General features: G+C 51.0%; 1 protein-coding gene across 3 annotated transcripts in view; it reads left to right on the top strand.

The window, feature by feature from the left end:
* Positions 1-23,539, top strand: part of Osbpl10 (oxysterol binding protein like 10) — a 221,606-nt gene that overhangs the window by 48,749 nt on the left and 149,318 nt on the right. The window lies entirely within an intron of this gene.

Below are 23,539 nucleotides of genomic sequence, written 5' to 3'. Positions count from 1 at the left end.
CCACTTAGGTCAGCACCCTCGCCCAACTTCCGTCTGCGAGGCAGCCTCAACTTAATGCTGTTAAGTTCTCTTGGCATAGTCTAGATTTCTCCTTAGGATCCTCCAACCTGTTAAATGGTTTTCTTTTCAAAATCACAGGCACCATGTGACGCTCACTGTGTTGAGCCCTTCTCTAGCTTTTGCCAAGTACATGCCATCATTTATAGTATTCTACTTCAGTATTACACAGCTTCTTCACCTCCACAGTCTGTGTACTCCCCCAAGCATTACTGGTGACTCATGTTTTTCTTCCCCATCTTCTATATTTCAATTCCTAATATCACTCCCCTTGCACTCCAAAGATGAAGTCTCACTATATAGCTTTGGACGCCTCTGGAACTCATCGTATAGATGAGGCTGGACTCTAACTGGCTATCCTCCTGCCTCACCCTCCTGAGTGCTGGGGTTACAGGTATGTGCCAGCACTCCTGGCTGGATCTCTTCCATGTCCTCTGGATACATGCGGTTGTTTAGAGCTCAGAGTCACTTGGAAGGCAGGGGGTGTGGCGCTCCCCTTCGGAGCAAAGAAGAAAGTGGTTGTGATTGTTTGAATGCATTACAGCTGGCACCCATGTGGGCTGCCGTCTGCGACACTGGTGTCATTGTCTTTGAGTAAAAACTGCATTGGTTGCAGGCTTTCTGAGCTGCCTGCCTTGGTAGGTCCCCCAATTTCACCTGTCTTTCCGTACGCCAGGACAATGGTCTTTACTCAGGAAACTGTTTCGGGGACAGTGAGGCCCTTCCTCCTCCCCTGTGAACTATCCCTGGACCCTTGATAAGGGTGGTTGTTTCCTCAGCGATACGACTGGACAGAGTAGTCAGCCAATTCTTTCTTGGAAATTGACCTGAAGGGGTGCAGATGGAGCTTGGCTGGCAGGGTATTTGTCTAGCAAGCACCGAGGAGCCCCAGGGCCCCGGGTTTGACCCCAACCCACATAACATGTGTGACGTGCACATGTGTAATCTCAGCAGCCTGGGAGGCAAAGGCAGGAGGATCAGAAGGTCAAGGTTAACCTCAGCTACATGATGAGTTTGAGGCTAGCTTGGGCAATGAGGTGATGAGGGAGGGAAAGGGGGAGGAAGGAAGGAGAGGGAGGAGGGATGGGAGAAGGGTGCTGTATCAGCGGCAAATGGGGTATTGATATACCTGAGGGACAGCAAGACTCAGTCCATGAGAGAGGAGATTTTGTCAGTTCTGGGTAGATGTATGGTGTGAACAAAATCTCAGATTTGGAAACAGTATCATCTTCAGGACTTAGAGGATTTGGGACATGGGTGTGACTGGGGTGGGCTCCAGGTTCCGAGTGTCTCATGCTGCGAAGTTTGATTTTTCTGTTGGAGGCCAGAAGCCACAGGCGTGTGAGGACAGGCTGCCCCTTTGTTTCTCTTGTCCAGAGGAGACCGTCACTAGTTGCCGTGATTTTGATATCGGATGCTTCCAGTTGAAAGTCTAGACATGTACAGTTTTCTGAGTGACATGGGTGGGCTGGCAGCCTCTGTTGTTTTTACAACAAAATCCCAGCTGTTCAACTTTACCAATAAAGACTCAGGAGCCAGGTGCTGGGGTGAAAACCTTCTAGCTCAGAGAGACAGAGAAAGCGCCCAGCTGGCCTTCCTACTCAGCTGAAGTCCCAGAAGGAAAAAGCCCTTTCTCCTGTCTTAAAAACTCCATGCTGTCCTAAAAACTTTTCAACTCCTTCCTGTGTTTCCTTATGTCAACTGGCTGCTTGCGCTGCCTCTTGACCCCCGGTTGGCTTTATCTAGTTCTTGTTTACAGAAAGCTCTTGGGTTAAAGTTGTGTGCTAGGGCTGGGCCACACCACAACAAGAAACAGGTTTTTCCCAGTTCACAATCTCAGGGTACACCATGGGATCAAATATCCTGCAACAAGCCTTGGGCTTGCTCACTAGTCACATGGCACCAGGAACTCTGTATCCTTGCAGCCCTAGTCTTGCCTGATGTAGCCCTGCATTGACTTTGCCTCTCTGACCTTAGGGGTGTCATCGCGCTATGGATGCAGCGGGGTCAGTGGCAGTTGGAGTTCTATCTGGTCAGTGATGTAATGATGGCTTCCTTCCTGTCTCCTTTATGTTTTTGAAATTTCTCTTTATTTTTATTTGGTGGGTGTGGGTGTTTTGCCTGCCTGTGTGCCTGTGGAGGCCAGAAGAGGGCACTGGATCCCATAGAACTGGGGGTAAGGACAGTTATTAGCCACCACACGGGCTGTTAGTTACATTGGTGCTGAGAACCAAACCAAGGTCCTGTGGAAGAGCAGCCAGAGCTTTTAACCTCTGAGCTATCTCCCGAGCCCCTCAGTCACCCTTTTCCTTGTGTAGGTGATTTTCCACTCCCAACACTGCAGATGAGAAGAACTTCCCCTCATATCTTCTCGAGGGTCCCAGGCAGCTCTGTAGCTGAGGATGACCTTGAATTTCTGATCCTGATTTATATGGTGCTGGGAAATTCAGGGCTTGTGTATATTAGGTGAGCACTCTGCCAACTAAGCCACACCCCAACTCTTGTGTATTTCTGTATGTCTGTGTGCACATACACATTTGTGTAGGTGTGTGGCACTCAGAGGTCAGCTTGGGTGTCATTCCTGGGGGCACTGTCCACCTCGACGTGCTCTTGAGCATGTCCTAACAATATGTGGCTGTCAGAGGACAGTTTTTGGGAGCGCATGAGTCCTGAGATCAAGCACATGACCGGGCTTGGCCACAAGCATCTTTTCCATGCCGAGGCATCCCGAAGGCCCTGGAACCTTGTCGGGAGCACGCAGGGTGGTTGACAAGCCACAGGGCTTTCTACGCCTCAGCCTCCCGAGGGCTGGGGTTCCAAGCCTGCACTGCCACATCTGACGTCTTACGGCTGCAGGATCATCCCGGGTTCTCACGCGGCACGGCAGCCATTCTGCTGGCTGGTTTCCCCGCCCCTTGTGCATGTCTTTGTAAGGGCTTATTCCATCTCCCAGGAGATTTTTCTTTTGAGTCAAGGGTCTCACCACGTAGCCCAGGCTGGCCTTGAACTTGATCCTCCCAGCTTAGCCTGAGTGCTGGGATTGCAGGAACACTCCACTCCACCTGTTACTATTTTTCAAAAGCCAAAAGGAGATTTAAAATACTAGCATAAAGTTCAGGGGGGTTGTGAGCGTGTTTTTAATAATTAAATATAACTTTTATGCTTAGAAAAGGACATAATTAATAGTCCCCTTTCAATTATTCCTCACTTTATTCAGGCCTTACGTTTGACAGTTTAGTTATTTCTGAAACCCTGAGTTCAATTTGTAGGAATAATTTCATTTTCATCTCAAAAGTGGTTTCCCCACTCATTGAGTGACATCATTTAACTTCTAAATTTAACAAATTAAAGTTCTGAGGAAGGTGGTTAGCACTATTTATAAACTTAAGACTCCTTTAACATCTTAACTTCTAGTCTCACATTTAAAAGGGTCTGTTTTGCTGAAACACCTTAGTGTCCCCAAAGCTCTTGACACTTGACACAGCTCTCAGTACCTCAGCATTTCAAACATCTCAAAAGGTCAGAAGCTGGCTGGAGAGATGGCCAGGTAGGCAGGAGGGCTTCACTGCACAAGCATGGGGACCTGAGTTTGAATTCCAGCACCCTGTAAAGAGTTGTGTGTGCCCGTGGTGAGCAGAGGCAGGAGGATGGGCCTGGCTAGATGCCGGCCTAGCTCCAGGCTTGCTGGAGACCCTGTCTCAAGGTCTCAAGGGAATACAGCAGTGTGATAGAGGAGGGTACCACCTATCGGCTGGCCGCTGCAAGTGTATACACAGGCTTATGTCCTCTCATGTGTACACACACACACACACACAGAGAGGCCACAGAGGGAGAGAGAGGGGCAGAGGGAGACAGAGGGAAGAGGAGGGAGAGAGAGGGGCAGAGGGAGACAGAGGGAAGAGGAGGGAGAGAGAGGGGCAGAGGGAGACACAGGGAAGAGAAGGGAGAGAGAGAGAGGGAGAAAGACAGAGAGAAAGAGTATAACTTAGGGCTTTCCCACCTCGCCTCAGAGCTAGCATAAACATTCAGGGTACAGGCTTCCCTGATGGCCCCACAGACGCAGTGCCTCCCAGTCCGAGTAGGATTAGTGTCACCTGGGGAAAGAGACCCTCAGTTGAGAAAATGCCTCCATCAGATTGGCCTGTGTGCAGGTCTGTAGGGCATTTTCTTGATGACTGATTGGCGTGGGAGGTGCCAGCCCTGGGCGGGTAAGAAAGCCCGCTGAACACAACATGCCGCACGGAGTGAGCCAGCAAGCGGCACTCCTCCGAGGTCTCTGCTTCAGTTCCTGGTTCCTGCCAGGCTGCTGCCTTGGACAATGATCTGTAAGCCAGTCATGCCCTTTCTTCCCAAGTTGGCTTTTGGTCATTGTCTATTATAGCAACTGAGAAGCAAACGAGGACAACGAGGCTGCTCTGTCAGAAGGCTCTTGTCTGGTGGCGGCGGTGGTGGTGGTGGTGGTTGTGGTTGTGTGTCTGGTGGATCCCCTGCTGTGTTTGACCCTGCAGCGATGACTTTGTCCCTGCTGTTCTGGGGGTCCTGTGGCCATCCTTCCCAGAGTCACGTTATGACACACTCAGGAGAAGTAATGGAGTAGAAAGCCCCGCACGACTTAGAGGAGATGCTTTCGGAAAGGCTGAGCATGCTCCTGTTTGTTTTTAACGTGGTGTTAAACAGGATTTTTCTTTTTGGAGATAGCGTCTCATATAACCAAGGCTGGCAGGAAGCTGAGGCTTGTGTCTGAGGCAGATCTGGAACTTGTGATCCTCCTGCCTCCACCTCCCCAGGGCTCCACCTCCCCAGGGCTTGGGTTGTAAGCATACACCATCACACTTGGATTTATGGAGTCCTGGGGATGGAACCCAGGGCCTTGTGCATGCTGGGCAAGTGGTCTACCAAGTGAGCTAAGTTTTAGCTGAGAATAGATCCTTTGGAAGTTGAAATATTAAAGCGAAATGCAGTTTTTTTCTCCCTGGTGATGGAGTTGGAGCCTTGAGGTAACACTTTGCTATTGTGTTTTAGCCCTTGCTCCCCAAATATCGTTATGTTATGAATTATTTTGTTTGTGTGTGTAAAAGCAACAAGTATGGGATACTCAAAGGACAACCAGGAAGAGTTGGTTCTCTCGTTCCTCTGTATGGGTTCCGGGGATCAAACGCGTCATCAGGCTTGGCAGCAAGTGCCTTTCCTCACCGAGCCATCTCGGTGGCCCTGGATTATGAATTTTTTAGGGAGGAGAGGTTTTTTTTTTTTTTAATTTTTGAAAGATATTAATTGGACAGAGTAATCAGCAAGGAGAGGAAGAGATAAGTGGCTGTTTTTAGGAGGGAGTCACATGGCAGAAAACACAATTGGCCTTTTTGGCAGAAGCATGAAGCCTGCCGATTTCAGTTTTGTTAATTGGAAAGAGCAAGGGAGATTAACAGGTGCCTGAGAAGTAATTAAGCACAGATTTATGGGGCTCTTACGTTGGGCTAAAGGTGATTGTCAAAGTGTCGCTGCCAATGGGTTGAGAGTATTGAGGGGAGCAGGAATTTGCATTCCTAGTGCACTGATTAGCACAGTCTCTGGTGAGCAGTGGGTGGCAGAACTTGGTCCTTTTCAGAGTGGACAAAGACTGTCAATTTGAGGAGGTTTGAAGTCTGGTTTGAGGAAGAAGATGATTCATTTCTACTCTGTGCCTGAGGTCGAAGGCATCCTGTGTCTTGGAGGAGGTCTGTTATTACACTTGATACCTCTGGCTTTAGAGCTGATGGGCTGTCCCCCACAGCAGCCAAAACACAGATTCAGGAAGACCAACCGGAGGGGGACATCTTCATGGTAGCTGTATTTTACGCACACCTGCGCGCTCATGCGCTTGCACAGTTAGGGGTGATTGCTGTGCTCACAGAGAGAGGTTCCTAGCATCCCTGCTGGCGGCTCACCCCTGCCGGTGGCTGCAGCTTTGGGACCCGGTGCCCTCCTCTGGTGGGATACACAGCCTCACACGGGATGTATGATTATGGGTCTGAGAGACATTGCCTGTTCCTGTGTTGTTCTGTAGCTGTACAGTGAACACAGTACACGGCAGACTGAACAAGTCGGAGCTTTCTCTCCTTCCAGCATGTGTGGGCTCCAGCATGGAGCTCGGTTTATCAGTCTTACCCCCTGAGCCACCTCGGTGGCCCCACTGTATACTCCTGGCCACTTGCAAATGTACCTTGAGAACGTCCGTTCTAGGGTAGGAGACACCTGAGCTCGGCTTAGGAGTCCCTAACCACGAGAGGAAAGGCAGTTGTGGCTGCGCACGCCTGTGGTTTCAGCCCTCGGGAAGTAGAGGTAGATGGACCAGGAGTTCAGGGCTAACCTGGCCACAGACAGAGCTGGAGGCCAGCTGGACAGAAGAGAAAACAAAACCCCAATAACAACAAAAGAAAAACGAGAACAAACAAAGCAATAGTGGTCCCTCTCAGTACTTCGTTGCCCAGAAGTGACGGCTAAGTTTTGGTGCGTTAATCATGTGACAAAGACAAACTGTGCTTTGACATTTGGCTGTTGGTACAAATGTGAGTTGTTGGGAGCCAGTAGAGATTTCAGTGTTTCATCTTTGTGCATTGTATTGAATCCACCTGATTCATTTCCACAGTTCTTTGACTCTCCTCTGTGACCATAGTTGCTGGCTAGTGTATATGCAGACGGGCTGGACTTTCTTTATTTTATTTATTTGGGTGCGTAAAACTTGAGCTCAGGTGGTCATTCTGTTGGCTGCGTCAGTTCAGAGGCCTGTGTGGACCAACACTGTTGATAAAGTCCCCTTCCTGATACACGGCAGGCCTGCATGGCATTTCAGGGGCTCCAATTAGATTGTATCACGTGTCATGCGTGCTGCTATGTGTATGTAACACAGAGATGCAGCATCTAAGTTTATTGATGGATTGGCTATGTGGTTGTGTGTCTGTGAGTGCAGGTATGTGTACACCACAGATTGCACGTGGCGGCCAGGGACGACATTTGGGAGTTACTTCTTGCCTTCCACCTTGATGCTAAGGCCGAATCTTTCCTGCTGCACTGTGTCCTCAGGGCTGGCTGGCCCACGAACCTCTTAGGGGAGGGATGGGGGAGGAGAGATGTGGGATGCTTACGGGCTTCAGTGAAGAAAGTGTGCCAGAAGGACTTGAATTTTGATTTTGGAAGAGGGGGTTTTGGCGGTCTGATTTCTTAACTTTTCATCGTGCCCTAAGACTTTAGAAAATGATTGCAAGATTCTGCAGTTTGTAACTTCTCATTGCCAGTTAGGCATACCCCTCCCATCATCCACAGCTTTTAATATTTTGCCTTAAAATTTTGAACTCTGTTTTCTCCTTTCACCGTGTCATCCCCTGGGGAGCACCTCAGGTCAGTCTTGACAGCATGTGACTTTATCCACTTTTATTTTTTATTCTGTCTTCTGCAACCGTAAATGTGCCATCTATCTATTCCCCTCCCCCAACCTCCATCGCCTCCTTTCTTCTTTTTGGACACAGGGTCTCACATAGTCCAGGCTGCTTGGGGACTCCCCACATAGTTGAGGATGACCTTGAACTTCTAATCCTCTTGTCTCACATTCCCACCACCACCATATGCCAGGCCAGGGATTGAACCCAGGACTTTGAGCCACGTCCCCAGCCTGGACCTTGCTGTTTTTAAACAATGCTGGTTTGCGTGGGGGCGGAGGGGAAGGAGAGACTCGAAGGTGGGGTCTGACTCTTCAGCACCTGCCTGTGCTCCTGAGCCGAGGTTGCTGTTCACTGACAAGGCAGAGCCAGCTGTATCAGGTGAGAGCAACTAGTGTTCAGGCCACGCACGTGAGGACACATTCTGAGGAAGGGGAAGAACTCTGTAGTGGGGGCTCTGGGAATGGCACGCTGCCGGCTGGTCCTCCCCATTCCCCAGAAGCCCTGGAGACAAACCGGAAGGCCTACAGCCTGCGTCTCTGGAGGCACCGTGAGGGAGGCACAGGCGCCTCCCCCTGTGTGGTAACTAGCTTTGACACTGTCTGGGCTTTGCCTTCCAGGGGAACTTCATGGGAGCACGGTCACACCTCGCTGTTTACTGCCCGAGGTGTCTGCTTCTGGTTTTATGGCATCAGCAGATATGGTCGCTACAGCTGCTCTATGGCCCACAAGTCTAAAAATACTTCCTGGCCTTGCTCGGAAGCAGTTGGCAAACCCCTTTGCCAGCGCCCGCACTGTGGGCCCTGAGCACCCCAGACTCCAAGTTTAAGGCTGACCCTCAGAGAGTGGCTGAAGCCCAGCAGCCATATTGGAGGAGTGTGGCTGTCATACTCTCTCCTGCAAGACTTAAGCCTCAGCGATGAAAAGAATTAAGGCAGCAGCCATCACCTGACCTTGAACCTGCGCTCTCTGCTCAGGAGGAGCTCTCATTCTGGAGCCTGTAGCTCCCACAGGAGCCGAACAAATCTGCGGCCTCTGACTCAGGCTGATGTTTCTTAGTGGTTAATAAGGGTCCGCTGTGTGGCTTTCGGGCAGGCAGGGGGAATCTTAGGGATTTGCCTAAAGGGAGGGATGGTTGTTCCTTCCTCCTGAGTTTTATTTTATTTTTTTTTAACAGAGGAAGAGGAGTAGGCAGTCAGTACTTGTTGGTGACACAGCCAGCTGTGTCCACCGAGCCCTCTGCCAGCCTCTGCCTGTTAGTTGCCACTGCCATTGTCATTTTAAATTTAAAGGTGTTAGGTGGCTGGTTTTCAAGCTGCCCCTCAGAGGGAGGGCAGTTCACACGTGACGGATGTGATGTCTCGGAGTGGCATGTGCTGCTGCTGGGCTTCGGAGAGTGGGCCTGGGCAGAGAAGGCAGCGCGAGGGTTTGTGTAAGCCCTCCTGTGCTCATTTGATGAGAGAGAGTGGGATGAAACGGTCAGGACGCCAGAGTGCCTTGGCAGCGTCGGTGACTCACTGTAGAACTGCTAATTTAATTTTTTTTGTTTTTTGTCCCCCCCAATGAAATAATTTGCTGAGAGGAGGCAGTTTAGTGAGAAGCCCCCCACCCCCATCCCCAACCTTGAGCTTAGGACTAATGACGCTTTCATTAGCAGACAGTGGTGGAGTTAATGGAGTCTTTCATGTTCCATTCTGCCAGGCCTCTCTTTCAGGACCAGGCTCCGGGTGCTTCAGAAACAAGCTGAAGGAGCCGAAGCCAGGTGGAGTGGTCTTCAGCTGAATGCTGCTAATTTTGGTGGAGAAAGGATAGGCTCCAGGGAGGAAATGACCGTTGCTTTAGTAGCCTCACAGGATGGAGATTATTCTAGAAACATCGCCCAAGAGACCCCCAGAAAGCCCAGCGGGCAGTGTGGGGATCGGAAGTTACCTCCTTGGTCATTGCTCTGTGGGTAGGTTTGTGTCAGGGAAAGGAAGAGGAAATAGCAGTCAGTTATGAATCCTGATGAATTCCAGCTGACTCTTTAAAATTTCTTAACATGTTCTAAAAAGTTGTATTTATTTTTACTTTGTGCATATGATGGTCTGCCTGTAGGCAGGTCCGCGCAACCTGTGCTCACGGTGCCGGCGGAGGCCAGAAGAGGGCGGCAGATTCCCCGGACGTGCAGTTACAGATGGGTGCTGGGAACTAAGTCTTGTTTCTCTGAGAGAGCAGCCCGTGCTCCTCTGAGCCGGCTCTCCAGCCGCACTGGCTGTAAAGGTGTGTGTATTCTGTGTGTGCGTAGGCCAGAGCGTGACCTCAGTGGTCCTCCTCATCTGCTGTTGGTTTTTGAGTCAGGGTCTCTCCTTGACCTGGAACTTGTCGTTTTGCTCTGCCAGCAGGCCAGAAAGCCCCAGGACCCTTCCTGTCTCCATTCCCCTTCCCCCAGTGCTGGGATTACTTGCGTGACTGGCTTTTCTTATGTGGGTTTTGGAGACGAAGCTTAGGTCTCTTTGTGTGGTACGCATTTTACTGACTGGGCCATCAAACACACATTTTAGGGCATTTCCTTTAGGCTCAGTGAACTGTCCTTCCCGTGACCTCAGGTTGACACTCTTAGACGGCCCCTGACCAGGGTCCTCTGCTGTAGAAGCAGCTCCTGATGGCTACCAGTCACCCAGATGAGTGAGAGCTCAGTAAACTGCTCCTGTCCGGGCCCAGGGGACTTGCTGCTCTTCTCCCTTCATCTCACTGTGAGAGAGTGCTCCCACATCTATAGGAATCAATAACCCCCAGGCGCTTAAACCACCCTGACCCACTGAGGCAGAGGGTTATGCGGAGGAACTCATCTTGCAATGTCTGAAGGCAAGCAAACGGAGAGTTACAGAGAACCTAAGTCGAGGCTGTTTACTCCTGTTCAGTCTGCTTTAAGCCTCGTCCTCCCTCGTGGGAGGGAGCCGACTCAGTGGGCTGTTCATGCAGCAGAAACAGCCCCACTGACTGAGCACCCGGCCCCTCATTCGTCTGGTGGAGCCACAGATCGCTGAGCTCAGGTGAAGAAGTGTCTCTTTCAGCTGAGATGGGTGAGAACAGAGACAGCTGCCCCTCCCCCATCTGCATATTTCCCTTGTTTTACGTCCATGGTGTTTATTCACTTGAGACAGGGTCTCCTGTGGCCCAGGCTGGCCTTGAACTCATCCTGTAGTCAAGGGTAGCCTTCAAGGTCAGATGCTCCTGCCTCCACATCCTAAGTCAGGCGTCAGAGGCAGGCCCTGCCATGTCTGGTTTATGTGGTGCCCTGAGGATCGAACCCAGAGCCTGGCGCCCACTAAGCAAGTGTGATGCCAGATGAGCGACATCCCAGCTGTTTTGTCCTCTTGATTGCTCCTGGGCTGTTGCAGTGGGCTCTGAGTGGCAGCCCCTCCCCCGCCCTCCCTCCGGTCGGCACAGGGACTGTTACTATAGAATGATACCTTGTTTCATGTCTTTGCTGCAGTCCTCCCTGGGTTTCTGGTACCTGCTATCAGGGCCTAGTGCTTGCTTGTCTGCCAGACTCTGTGTTCTGTGTGGTATGGACACCGTGCACCCGCCCTCCCACACTGCTTTGGGCACACCAGTTTTTCTTCTGTCCCTGTCAGCCTGCTGTGCCCCCTATCTCCTCCAAATTGATAGTTACGGCCCAGAACATGGTTGTTTCATTTAGCTCCCACTTCTGGCCCGCGTCCCTGTATTTGTTGCTCGGACTAACAGGTCTTCGTGACAGGCCACGCTGGGTCTTCTACCCAGCAACATGTCACTCTCTGCTCCAGCTTTTCTCAGTTGCTGATCGTTGGGGCAGCAGCTCAGTTGGTGAAGCGCTTGCCATGAAAACCCAGGGACCCGAGCTCCATCCCTGGAACCCCACAGAAGCCAGCTGTCACCAGTGCTGGGAGGTAAACATCAGACATCCCTCTGAGATGGGAGTCTCCCCCTGTCTCAAGCTCTTTGTGTATGTGTGTGTGTGTGTGTGTGTGTGTGAGAGAGAGAGAGGGGGGGGGAGAGAGAGAGAGAGGGGAGACATTTTCTGTCCGCAGGTACATGTGTATAGGCCAGAGGATGATTTAGGGTGTCATTCTTCAGGAGCTGCCCACCTTGCTTTGTGTGAGAAAAGGTCTTTCATTGACCTGGGGCTCACTGATTTCTCTAGACTGACCGGCCAGCCAGAGAGCCCCCAGGGTCCTCTTACCTCTGCCTCCCCGACACTGAGAACGCAAATGTCGCCATGGGCCTGTGTTTTGTTTAAAGCTCAGGTTTAGGGGCGGAACTCAGGTTTACCGCTTGAGCTGTCTCTCCAGCTCCTGGCCTTGGACTCTCCACCCTCTTGCCTCTGCTCCCGAGTGATGGAGAGACAGGCATGGGTCACCATGCTCCCCTCATCCCCTGCACCCCCCTCCTTGTCCCTCTGTGGATTCTCCCTTTGAGAGGTGATAGTCCTGAGGAGTCCTCACTAATGTCATGAAGGCGGCTCTCCTTACGGACTGCCACCTTACAGACTGCTCCCGGACACACTGATAAGCTTGATGTCGCCTTGCCTGGCTTGAGAAACAGGGTCGCACCCTGCCTGTGGAAAGTCATCTCGGCGGCCGGGTATGACCGCTGGTTAGGATTTCCTCAGTTTATATTATTGGTGGTCGCTGTATTGTGCTTGCTGTGTGGAGGATTGTGAGCGTTTTGCAAACACTGCCTTAGCTTGTGCTGGCAGAACTCCCACAGGGAAGACAGTGCTCACCCAGGGCCTTCGTTACTTGTGTCTTTGTCTTGTGTGTGTGCCTGCTGTTAGGTTAGAGACCACTCTGTCTCAGAAATCAGCTGGCACCTCTGGCAGCTTCTGGGCAGGGTGGATTGGCAAGGCTGCTGTGGCCCTTCTGTGTCCGTCAGCCCGGCAGCTGTGGGCCCAGAGCCCCATCCCCAGTACCTAGCTGCAAGCTTTGGGTTGTCTTTGCTTCTCTCTAGTGCCTTCCTGACTTGTGACTCTGGCTCGTAAGCTGGGTCACCTGGTACCAAGTCCTTCCTACCCAGAAACCTGTAAGAACAAGGATGCCCTTGTCCTCGGGAGCTGAAGGGGCCTGCAGGGTCTGCACCCCTCCTCAGGGCCCCAGCCATGCCATCCACAGCCACTCTCTCTCCTAATGAAGTTCTGCCTCTGTCCCGAATTCCTGCCCTCCCTCCTCAGGGTCTCACCATGGCTGCCTGTGGCTGTAACTTTCCCAGTTAATTCAGCCTTTCTGAAGGGTCATCCATCTCCGCTTCCTTTGTGCCAAACCACTTCTAGCACCTTTTAATATTTATAACCTCCAAAGTGAGAATTCCGTCCATTAGTACACCGATGCTGCCCCACCCCCTCCCCGGTGAGCAGGGGAGGCTACACTCCTCCTGAGTGCAGGGGTGGAATCCAGCTTGTTTCTCTAGGCACAGACTGCGCAAGTTCAGACGTAGCGGGAGAGACGTCCATGCCATGGCCTTTGAGTTAAGCTGCTGGGAGTTCTGGCCGGGCTGGCCTCTCTTTGGGATTAGGTGTTCCTCGGAGAGTATATTGTGTGCCCACAGTCGCCCTGGGAAGACCCAAGCAACCCTGATATGACTCCATGTGACTCCCCTCGGACAGCTCGGGGCACGGTAGGGACACGGATTTCAGTCCAGCACGTGCTGCCTTCTCATTTGCTCTTTCAGATTCACTTAATTAATGGCAGGGGGAGCCAGCCAGCCGGCCAGGGGATTTCATTTGGAAACCGTGTTTTTCTAGAGCCTTCCGAGGTAGTCCGGCCTGATTGCCCATAGATCACGCTGACTTCTTGGTGCATTAATGCCTGGGGCTAATTGCCTGCTTGGCCCAGCCTGCCCTGCCCGGCCCTGAGATTGCTGACGGGGTGGCTGTCAGGCTCCCGCTGAGTGTTTTGGTTCCCTGCCAGTCTGGGAGGTGTGGGTCATGCTGGGCAAAGGAAACTGAGCAATAAAACTCAGGCTGGGTATGAGGTACCCTGAAGAGGCAGTGCCCTGAAGGGAAGGGCTGGGAGAAGAGGAGCTGTGCATACCGGTTAGGCAGAAGCAGCCTCACGGTTGACTTTGGCTTACAGTTTGGGGGTGCAGTCCGTCATGACGGCAAACACGGTCCACAGGAGCTTGGGACAGCTCCGACCAGCACGACACTTCCCGTCCTTGTTGGACTTCCCCGCAAAGGCCTTCGTAGGCACGCTTGGAAGTGTGTCTCCCAGGTGACTCCAGGTCCAGCGAAGTTGACATTCAGGATGAACCCTCCCTGTATTTCCTGGTGACCCCCTGGAGCCCTGAGGCACCCGTCCCTCGATTAGTTTGTGTTTCCCCCCTCTGGTCTCCTCCCCTTCCTTCTCCTATGCAGATTTTGACATGGAGAATATTCCTGGGCACCCTTGGGTCACAGGACCCAGCAGGACTGTCTGCCTTTGAATTCTGTATATTTGAAATTTCTGGACCAGCGTTTCCTCCCTTCCACCACCCTGCATTTAAAATAATTCTTCGTTGGTCTGGGTGGGTGTGGGGAGATGATGGCCTGATTGGTTAAGGGGTCATACTGTTGTTGAGGACCCCAGTTCAGGACGAGGGCATCTGATGCCTCTCCTCCAGGCCCCTGCAGTCATATGCATGTACCCACATGCTGCCCCCCCTCCCCCTCCACAAACTGTTGGGGAGGGGTCCTGAAGAGATGGCTCAGTTGTTAAGAGCACTGGCTGGTCTTGCAGAGGAACCAGTTGAGTTGCCAGCACCCGCCTAATTATCTGTAAAGCCAGCTCCAGGGGACCTGACGCCCTCTTCTGGCCTCCGTAGGCACTGCATGCGTCCGGTGCACAGGCATCCAAGCAGGCGAAGCACCCAGACACGTTAATTAAAATCAAAATAATAAAAAAATATTTTTAGAATTTGAGGTGCTGTGTTCTGAGGTGGAAGTTTCCACAGGCCTTTGTCTCCGAGAAAAGCAGTGTAGCGTGGGGGGCAGAGCGCACTCTGGGCACATGGTTACACGGCTGCCTCTGCTGTGCTCCTGTGTGTTTTTGTTAGATTGATTTGGCATCCCCCATGCCAGGCGAGTGCTCTTCCACTGAGCTGCGTCTCCAGCCCACAGATCGCCCCTGCTGCTTAGCTCCGAAACTCTGGGAAGTTGGTCGGACTCCCTGCCTCGGTTTCCTCGCGTGTCCAACTGAGAAGCAGCGTCAACAGTGTCAGGCTGGTGAGGATTACCAGTCGCCCTGCTGTTTTCTGTAGTCTGTCATGGGCTCAAAGCCCCAGGGCCAGACACACCAAGTAAATACACAAGGAAGACCCTACCTAAAGTGCCCGTGATGCAAGCACGGGGACCTGAGTCCCATCCCCGGGAAACCAGGCAAGCTGGCGCTGGCCAGCGGCTTGTTTACCAACCAACCCGTCCAGCCAATCAGTGAGTGGCCTTGTCTTCAAACCTATGGTGCGATCCACTGAGGAAGACACCCATGCTGGCCTCTTTGGGGAGTCATTGTTGTTTTTCTGAGACACGTGAAACCGATGTAATTATGGCCTTCTACAAAGGTTTCTCAGCGTGGCGGTAGTCTTCTGAGTCTCTAAGTGGATTCTGGGGTTTGGAAGCTTTCTGATCGGTGAGTGCTTGGTTGGTTCCGCTGTCATCTGGCAATTAGCCCGAGTTCCTTAAAATCAATGTAGTCTTATCATCTTGGCTTTTATGTGTAGGAAGCAGTGGGTGTGGTAGGCATCCTTTCTAGTCCTGGGCATGTGGGTTCAGCAGTCATGGTGCCTTGTCCCCAGCGACCAATTGTGGAGTGCTTTGCTGAAGCAAGGGCTCAGAGCTGTCACGCGCCATTCACGGTCCCCCAAAACAACCATCAGTTTCTCCTCGCCCCGGGTTCTGCGGCACAGTTCCCACAGATAATTGTTGTGTCTGTAGGGTTGGGCGCTCTGGTTCATTGACTACCATCTCATCATCTTTCATTGTTTCTGTCAGGTTCTTGAGGGCAGGCGCAGAGTCCAGGGGTTCAATGTTGGGCACGATACGGGTACCCAGTTGTTGGGGGAAGCAGAGAGCATCGTGATTCCATGTTTTACAGACATCCACAGGCTGGAGAGTTGGCTTGGCAGCCAAGGGCTGCTCTTGCAGAGAGCCTACATGATAGCTTACAGCAGCCATCATAATGCCAGTGACACTCTCTTCTGACCTCTGTGGACACCGGACATACCCATGGCTGGAACATGTCTGCAAGCAAAACGTGCATTCACAAGATATAGAATAAATAAATCCAAAACAAACAAAAACAAAAAGCAAAGCCGTCCACACTGGCCTGCAGGAAGAGTCCAGTGGCTTTGGTCCAACATTGTGTTAGTTTTCTGTGGCTCTGAGTAGATGCCAGAGACAGATAAAACTTAAGAAGGTTTTTTTTTTGTTTGTTTGTTTTTTTGGCTCACACTTCCACGGGTTAATTCTATGGCTGCGTGCCTCCCTCCTCCCCTCCCCCCGTGCTTGGGAGAGGGCCATGGCAGCAGCTCTGTGTAGTCTTTGTGAGAGAAGAGAAAATGGATATTCAGTGGGTAGCAGCCCTGCCTCTGCCATACCTGGCCTCTGCCATGCCTGGCTTCAGAGTTCAGGTTTCCTCCTGGTGGTCTTCGAATGTGCCAGCATTCCTGCTACTCGAAGGAAAAGTGGGGTCACATCCTTCTCGAAGCTCTCTCTTCTTTTCCTCGCTCCCTGAGTTTTTTTCTAACTGCTCCCTCTCTATTTAATATATTAGAATTCCTTGAGTCTTGGATCCAGGCCTACTCCTTCCCCTCTGCATTTCCTTCCTCCCTTCTGCCCTCTCTCTTTCTGATCTCCTCTATGATTCCCTATTATTGAGACAGCATCTTTCGCTGGCCTAGAGCTCACCAACTAGGCAGGCCAGTGAGACTTTGGAATCCTCATTTCCACTTCTCAAGTGCTGGGATCTCAATCATGTACCATAGTCAAGCATTGTTTGGTTTTGGTTTTTGAGACAGGTTTCTCTGTGTAGCCCTGGCTGTACTGGACTCACTTTGTAGACCAGGCTGGCCTCGAACTCACAGAGATCCGCTTGCTTCTGTCTCCCTGAGTGCTGGGACTATATGTGTGCACCGCCACACCTGGATTTAAACACTATTTTTATGTTTGTTTTAAAGTTGGTTTGGGGGAGCAAACCCAGGCCCTCATGCTCGTGTTTCACTGACCGGGCTCTCTCTAGCTGTGAGTTTGTTTGTTTAATTTATTTCCTTGCAGTAGGCATTTGTGCCACAGCCCATATGTATAGTAGGACAAAGGGCAGCTTGTGGGATTGGCTCTTTCCGTCCATCATGCAGGCCCTGGGGAATTAAGCTCAGGTCATCTGCACTGGTGGCGGCCACCTCTGCCCACTCAAGTGTCTCATTGGCCCCCTTCCTCACACAGAACTGTGGCCTCAAGGGCAACTCAGGTTCCAACGATCTCGAAAGTCATAGCTCCATCTCAGATCTGCCCGCCCTCTACATCCACACTCACGCCTCTCACTGGACGATTAGCTCCTCCTGTCAGTCATGGCATCAGTAACTCCACCATCTTCACCCTGGCTGGACTGTTGTCAGGCACACTACAGACCTTTTCTTTTCTTTCTTTCTTTCTTTCTTTCTTTCTTTCTTTCTTTCTTTCTTTCTTTCTTTCTTTTTTTATTTTTTTTCATTGAGCTATTTATTTTTATTTTTCCATTTCTCTTTTTTATTAATATATATTTTTTTTATTTATTACAGTCTATTCACTTTGTTTCCCAGCTGTAGCTCTACCGTCGTCCCCTCCCAACCCCACCCTCCTTCCCCCTTCTCTACCCATTCCCCTTTCCCAGTCCACTGATAGGGGAGGTCCTCCTCCCCTTCCATCTGACCTTAGCCTATCAGGTCTCATCAGGACTGGCTGCATTGTCTTCCTCTGTGCCCTGGTCAGGCTGCTCCCCTCCCAGGGGGAGGTGATCAAAGAGCCAGCCACAGAGTTCATGTCAGAGACAGCCCCTGCTCCCCTTATTAGGGAGCCCATTTGGAGACCTGCCACGGGCTACCTCTGTGCAAGGGGTCCAGGTTATCCCCAAGAAAGGTCCTTGGTTGGAATATCAGTCTCAGAAAAGACCTCTAGGCGCAGATTTTTTTGGTTCTGTTTTTCTCCTTGTGAAGCTCCAGAGCCTTCCAGGTCTTTCTATCTCCCGTTCTTTCATTAGATTCCCTGCCCAGAAATTGGCTATGAGTCTCAGCACCTGCTTTAATATTCTGCTGGGTAGCGTCTCTCAAAGGCCCTCTGTGGTGGCTCCTGTCTTGTTCCTTATTTGCACCTTTCAATGTCTGTCCCTTTTGCCTTTCTGAATGAAGATTGAGCATCTTACCCAGGGTCCTCCTTCTTGCTTAGCTTCTTTAGGTGTACAGATTTTAGTATGATTATCCTATGTTATATGTCTAATATCCACTTATAAGTGAGTATATACCATGTGTGTCTTTCTGCTTCTGGGACAGCAGGCATTTTCATTGTTTAAACACTTTCATTAAGGTGTAGTTGACAGGCTGTAAAATCTACTCGTTCTAAGTATACATTTCAGGTAGTTTTAGTTTGTTTACATTGTAGTTAACAACTACTGATGTTAACTTTGAGAACATTACACACACACACACACACACACACACACCACACCCCTCTTCCGAGAACTTTGTAGTTCATACTATTCCCGTGGTTAAAAACAGATGGCCATGGTCTGTTTTCAGCGTAAGACACATCAAGAGTTGGTCAGAGTCACATGTGAGCAGAGAGCACTAGGTCCTTCTCCTCTCCCCGCCTATGTCCCCTCCCCCAGATGACAGTTGTCCCTGCTTGTCTCAGAACTCTGGAAATTGGAGAGTTACTGATGCCTGCTATGGGACTGAACCCTCAATCCGAGAGGGGGCTGCTTTCAAGCCACAAATGATTCAGTAGGTGAGACTCAGCATCCTAAGCCAACAGGTGGGGAATTAGGGAAGGGGCCAGGATTCGGCCTGTGGGAAGAAAGGACAGGAATTTCTCACAACCCAGGGACTTTAAAGCCATCAAGGTGTACCAGATCACCACGTCAGCCGCTTTTGCCTTCCTGCATGCTGGCCTCCCTTTGTGCGGGACTGTGAGGCAGACACTGACGCTCGGGTTTGTGATTGCTGGCCCCCACGCCATCCCTGTTGTAACTCGATCCACTTCACTCTTACTGCTGAAGAGTCTCCCGTGGTAGATGTCTGTGACATTGCCTCTGCACGACGGTTAGCGGATGGTTGAGTGGTTTCTGGCTCCTGCCTGCGCTAAGAAATCCCTTTCTGTGTGTTAGTACACACGTCTGAAGTGTGGGTCGATGTGTTCCATTCTGTTCAGGTGCCCCTAGCTGGGCTTCCGGGAAGTTTGTGCTTTCCCAGCAACTGTTCACAAATTCCCACATTCTCGCTGCTTGCTGTGTCTGTCAGCTTATTGTAGTCGTGTGTGTGTGTGTGTGTGTGTGTGTGTGTGTGAAATGGATCTCACGGTGGATGTCATTTACATTTTGCTAACGACTGCCAAGTGTTTCATCTTCATGAGTGTCCCGGTTTTGTTTCTGTTGCTGTGATAATACACCTTGACAAAATGTAACCTGGGGAAGAAATGGTTTATTTTAGCTCCTGGTTTAGGGTTATCATTCATTATGGCAGGGAAGTCAAGGCAGCAGGAATGTAAAACGGCTGGACACATCACGGCTGCAGTCCCGAGCAGGGAGAGAGGATTGCGTGCCTGCTTGACGCTCCGCCAGCTTTCCCTGACCTGGTCCAGGAGCATGGGGAATGGTGGCGCCCACCCACAGGCTGGAATCAAGACCGTCTCCTACAGACATGCCCACAGCCAACGCCATCTAGACGGCTTCTGACCAAGTCACTCTTTCTGTCGGTTCTAGGTTTTGTCAACTTTACAACTAAAACCACCCAGCACAACTGTCCACTGTACTGGGTTCGAATTTGCCTGGCTTGTCTAAGGGTGTTTCCAGAGAGGTCTGACTGAGGAGGGAGGACTCACCCCGAAGGTGGCTGGGCTGCCGTCCAGAATGAATCAAAAGGAAAAGTGGGCTGAGCACCAGCGTTTCTTTCTTTCTCTCTGCCGCTTCGCTCCTGCCACAGTGTGACGGTGCTTGTGCCACCATTTCTTTCCTGCCGAGACAGACTGTCGCACCTCAAACAGCCAAAACAAACACTCCCTCCCTCCCTTAACTTGTCATAACAATAAAAGAGTAAATATATTTGTTAACCATTCTTATATCTTTGTTGACAAAATTGACTCTTCTGCCTGGTTCTGCCTGGGTTATGGATCTTTTACTTAAAAAAAAAAAAATTAGGATCTTGCTATGTAGCCCAAGTTGGCCTCAGACTCATCTTAAACTTGAACCTTTCCACCTCAGTCTCCCAGGTGCTGGGCCTGCAGGTGGCAGCTGGCTTCCTGTTCTGCCGAAGTTCTGTACACGCTCTGGCTGTGTGTCCTGCTGTTTGCTGAGGCGCTGCTGCAGTCCTGCTTGTTGGAAGGGTGTACAAGAGTTTGGGGTTGTTTTTCTGCCTGCCCTGGCTCTGAGTTCCTGACGGTCTTCTCTGATGGCTCTAAAGTGGGCCCCACTAGTCAAGCGTGTGCGGGTGGCTGGGGCCTGCTCTGGCTTACACTGCATCTGTGCCCAGGCGTGGGGGAGCAAGGGGGAGTATGCAGTCCTCGTCCCTCATGGAACTCCCAGTTAGACCCTGGCTAGTCTGCGGCTTTCTCCAAACAGGTCTGCAGCCTCCAGCTTGGAGGCCCCTGGTTGTCACAGTGCACCCTTTGACAGTGTTCCCTGTGCCCAGGAGCACTGGCCTGCCTCTCTCCCCAGATGGCACAGTGTGGTTTCTGTTGGCCTGGCCTGGTTGAACTGTTAGCATCTTGGGGCAGGTGTGGGGACAGCTGGACTCTGTGCTTAGGTCTCACTTGGGTGTACAGCTGACCGTGGGGACAGAGCTGCTGAGCCACCCTAGTCCGTGCTGGAGAACACGGAACCCCTGTAGTTGGCTGCCCCTTCCTGCCCTGCTTGATGAGGCCTTCCCCAGCGTCTTCTCACTGTATAGGTAAGATGCCTGCCACCTCAGTTGGGGCCTCTTGATGGGGAGTGAACAAACTGAGTTCTGGTGGGATGGCTCAGCTGGAGGAGCATCTACCACACAATCCTGAAAACCTGAGTTCAATTCCCAGGACCCACATGATGGAAAGAAAGAGAGAACATATTCTTGAAAGTTGTCTTGTGACCTGTGACTGCATGCTGTGGCACCTGTGTGCATGTGTCACACACACACACACACGCACACACACGGTAATGATGATTGATGATAATTAAATAAAGGAAAGGCATCTTGGGTCAAGAATGTAAGTCAGTTGGTAGAGCGATTACCCAGCACGTGCAAGCACTGAGCACGATTCCCGGTGCTTCATAAACTGGCTGTGGTAGCTAGCATTGGGGAGTTGGAGGAGCAGAAATTTCTCAAGGCCATGCTTAGCCACGTACTGATTTCCAGGCTATCCTGGGCTACGTGAGAATCTGTTTTAGGGTAAAATAGTAAAAAGAAAAGGAAAGATTAAGCAAGCTGCGGTTTGGCTGTGGAACTGGAACCTTGTTGGACTTTTTTGGGCCCTTTTGCTCATCCAGAATGTGTAATCTATACAAAAGAGCCCAGGCACAGCTGAACCGATGAGACTGAGTGTGAATCTCTGTTTGAAGATTAATCTTGCCAGCTCGACAGAGTTTGGAATCACCCAGGAGACACACCTCTGGGCCTGTCTTCGAGGGAGTTTCCAGAAAGCTTTCACAAGGAGGAAAGAGCCACCCTGGTGTGGGCCCCACCCTCCCCTTGGCTGGGAGTTTGGACAGAGGGGAGAAAGTGAGCTGAGCACCCAGCATTCATCTGTGTACTTTCTTCTGGGTGTACGTGACTTGCTGCCTCACACTACCGCAACCATACCTTTCCTGTCATAACGGGCTGTGAATTAAAACAAACTGGTGCCTTTGTCATGTGTCTTGTCACTGCAGTGAGGAATCACATGCCCAGCCAGGCGTGTTTCTGTGCTCCTCCTCTCCTTAGAAAAGAGCAAACATAGACTGTGCTGAAGGTCCATGTTTTTGTAAATTCACCAGGCAGGCTCATTGCGGCCAGAGCATCTGCTTTCAACACGTTACAGCCTGCACTTGGGGAACGTGGAGTGAGCACCGGGAAGGGTTACAGCATGACTTTGGGATTATGATGTGCACGTTGGGGCCGGGCACATTTAGGCTCGTATCCTGTGCACTGGGGAAGGAGGTTTGTCTATGTGATGATTGGCTTTACATTTCAGCTTGGGCACAAGCTGGGTAGAGTTTTACCTGAGGAATTACTCAGATCAAGCTGGCCTGTGGGCATGTCTGTGGGGATTGTCTCCATACTTAACTGATGTAGGAGGACCCAGCCCGCTGTGGGCGGCACCATCCCCTGTGGGAGGAGGTCCTGAGCTGTACCGGAGAGGAGAAGCAGTGGAAAGCGGGAAGGAGTCATTTCTCTCTGCTTTCGACTGAGGATGATGGCACTAGTGGTGGATGGTGACCTGGAATTGTAGCCAAATAAACCCAAACCTTTCCTCCCCGGTCTGGCTTTTTGGTCAGGGCATTTTATTATAGCTACAAAAATGAAACTAGAAGAATCACCGTTGAGGCTTGTACATCGGGCGGATTGTAATGTTTGCACTGGGAAGGGTTGTTTCCTAAGCAGGCTGACCTGTCAGCCACAGAGATGACAGAATATTCTACAGGAGAAGGTCAGTCAGCTTTCGGCTTTTGCAGACAGAGGAACCAGGTTCTGAATACTCATGTTGCTTGTCCATGAGTGAGCGTACGTAACGTGTGCTTGCGTGTGTTCAGGTAGGCGTAAGCAAGGCTGTGGCTGCATGGGCATGCCTGGCTTGGTTTGTGAGAGAGTGTGGGAGTGTGTGTGTGGGAGTGTGAACACAGGTGTGAGTGTGATATGCACAGGTGTTAGGGAATGGGAGGGCCTGTTTGCACATTTGTGTGCACTTGGTGTGTCTCTGAAAGCACCAGGACGCGTCGTAGGATGCTGCTGATGGATTCTTGTTCCAGCCCTTCCAGAAGGGCCTGGCCCTTGCCTAGGAACCCTGCGGAGCCACCCCAGAAACCTCCCCAGACTGCTAGCACAAAGGGAGCTTTCTTCCCGGATTGATCTGGCTCCTCCCCCTTACTCTCTTCTCTTCCCCAAAACAATCATTTAAATTTAATTTAGCAAAGAAAATGTTCTCTATACCTCATTTAGTTCACCTACACAGCAGTCAAATTGCATATTACAGTTCAAAGATACACACACACACTCTCTCTCTCAGGTTGTAGAGGTTAGGTTTGTTTCAGCTGCTCTCTGGAAAAAAAGCCCTTTAGCAGTTCTTCCTGGCAGTTTCATTTGGCTAATGCAGAAGTATGGCCAATTCTCCTCAGAGTGAAAGCCATGACTTTCAGCTGTTGCTCCAGGCTGGACCTGACAGAGCCATGACCCGGTGGGAAGTTTAATTTCTTTCTTCCCAGGAGCTGGGAGCAACAGGAAGAGCCTTTCTTAATGCCAGGTGCAAGGCCACTATCTGTCTGTGACTCCAGCTGACTTTACTTTCAAAGGCCATGTTGAAGGAACACAGCGTCCCTCTTTGTAAAACCAGACACGATTCCATCCCTCTGATAAGCTAAAATCTCAGCTCTATGTAGAAAACAACTATATCAACTATCTTTTAAAAATAAGTTCGTGATTTCCTCCCTTCCGTCTTTCCTCTTCTTCTTTTTCTCCCTCCTCTCCCATCCCTCCCTCCTTTCTCTTTTGAGACAGGTCTCCTGTAGCAATCCAGGGTGGACTCACATTCACCTTGGGGCTGAGAATGGCCTTGAACTCCTGATCATCCTGCTTTTACCTCCCAAGTGCTGGGATTAAAGGCATGTGCCATCGCACTTGGCCACTTATTTTTGTACTGGTTTTAGCTTTGAGATTACTTGTGT

This window comes from Meriones unguiculatus, chromosome 6, assembly GCF_030254825.1.
Source record: "Meriones unguiculatus strain TT.TT164.6M chromosome 6, Bangor_MerUng_6.1, whole genome shotgun sequence".
Classification (NCBI taxonomy): domain Eukaryota; kingdom Metazoa; phylum Chordata; class Mammalia; order Rodentia; family Muridae; genus Meriones; species Meriones unguiculatus.
This window is presented reverse-complemented; position numbering and strand designations above follow the sequence as displayed.